This window comes from Alligator sinensis, unplaced genomic scaffold (genome assembly GCF_000455745.1).
Source record: "Alligator sinensis unplaced genomic scaffold, ASM45574v1 scaffold561_1, whole genome shotgun sequence".
NCBI lineage: Eukaryota > Metazoa > Chordata > Crocodylia > Alligatoridae > Alligator > Alligator sinensis.
The window spans coordinates 1,605,698-1,607,861 of NW_005842165.1; positions in this window are offsets into that span (position 1 = coordinate 1,605,698).

The window sequence follows — 2,164 nt, forward strand, 5'->3', positions numbered from 1 at the left end:
CAGGGGCTTTGCCCGAGGTGAGGTCCCTGACAGCAGCTGTGAATTCTTCCAAGGACAGTTCTCGCTCAAGATGGTCAGCCTCCGAACAGCAAAGCTTAGGGAGGCCATCATGTAAGCACCTAGCAGACTCTACACAAATCAGTTCAGCTGCAAACAGTTCCTGGTAGAAGGTGATGGCATGGCATCAGATCTCAACAGGATCTATGAGTGTTTGGCTGTCTTGGGTCTTAAGATGGTCAATGAGCTTCCGTGCAGCTCGTCATTTCTCAAGGCTGAAGAAGTGAGTCAGGGCATTGGTCCGCGCAAGCTCTTGGCAGTGGGCATGGACCCCCTCTTGGCACCCCGGGCTTTACTCTCTGCCAGCTCCTGCAGATGTTTCTTGAGGAGCTTAAGACTCTTGAACAGCCCTGAATCACCGCCAGCATTATGCAGGGCCACCTCAAGCTGTGCCACATCCTTCTCCAACTCCCGAACATGGCAGCAAAGCTCTCTTGTTGCCAACTGCATGTACTGATGACAGAAAATTCTAATCTGCATCTTTCCCACATCCCACCACTGCTTCCAGGAGGGGAAGATGGCTCTTGCATCCTCCCATGTCTGCCAGAAGTGAGGAAAGCAGTCACAGAAGTAAGCATACTGCAAGAAAGTAGTGTTGAGGCACCAGTAGGGTGCCTGGGAATGCATCCTTCCAGGAAGGCTCAGCACACAGGAAACCAGGCTATGATCTTACAGTCCTGCCGAGATAATGCGGCTGCTGTGCAGGAGTGATAGCTGGTGCCTGGTGATGTACAGGTGGTCACAGCATGCCATGGGGAGCCCACTGGCGGTCACCTTCAGCCAAGTATACTGCCTCACATCAACATGGAGATGGTGCCAGACATCAACAAAGTCCGCTGCCTCTAAGGCAGTCCACAGCTTCTGGGCCAAGAATGGATGGGGCTCCAGCCCATTCCAGTCAAGATGTACATCGACCGTGCAATTGAAGTCTCCACCCTGAAGGAGAAGGTCATCACCATCAGCAGCACTCTGTAAAAAGTCAGCCATGGTCTCAAAGAAGGCGGTCCATTCTCATCCAGCACTGGGCACATAGATGTTAATAAGAAGGAGGCAATGTTGTGCAAACTGGATATGACTGGTGAGCAGGCAGCCAGGGACAACCTCTTGGGCTACCTCTGAGTCAGGAGTCAGCTGTGGTGACAGGAAGATTGCAACTCCTGCTCTGAGGGAAGTGCCATGACTGAAGAAACTGAGGCCCTTTCAGATGGCACGCCAGTCAGCTTGATTGGCTGCATTGGTGTGGTGTTTTTTTTTTTGCAGAAAGGCGATGTCCAGCCTTTTCTGGCACAGGAAATCAAAGAGTGCTGTCCACTTCGTAGGGTTTCTGCAGCCACTGGCATTAAGAAAGCCAAAGGTTGTGGTAGCCATGTGTGAAGGTGTAGAAGTGGGGACAGGCAAGGCCAAAACAACAGAGGGAGAGCCAACAGTGGGGAGCAACCATGCAGGACAGGGAAAGACTGGGCCTACAACTCCCCAGCTGGCACTTCTCATAACAAGTGCCCAACTTCACCCCCAAGCTTGCTAAGGTGAAACCTATAATGCTGCATCCCTGGATTGGAGTGTACTGCTGCTGCTGCAGCCTTAGTTTCATAGTTTCATAGTTTCTAGGGTCGGAAAGGACCTGGGCAGATCATCTAGTCTGACCCCCTGCCATGGCAGGAAAGAGTACTGGGGGTCAAACGACCCCAGCAAGATGGTCATCTAACCTCCTCTTAAAAACCCCCAGGGTGGGAGCCTGCGCCACCTCACTTGGAAGCTGGTTCCAGACCCTAGCCGCCCTGACCGTGAAGTAGCGCCTCCTGATGTCCAACTTAAACCTTCCCTCCGCCAGCTTGTGACCGTTATTCCTGGTCACTCCTGGCGGCGCTCGGGGGAACAGGGACTCCCCCAGTGCCTGTTGATCCCCCCTGACTAGTTTATAGCAGGCCACAAGATCCCCCCTCAGCCTTCTCTTCTGGAGGCTGAACAGGTTCAGGTCCCGTAACCTTTCCTCATAGGACCTACCCTGCTGTCCCTTGATCATGCGAGTGGCCCTCCTCTGGACCCTCTCCATGCTGTCCACATCCCTCTTAAAGTGCGGCTCCCAGAACTGGACACAGTACTCCAG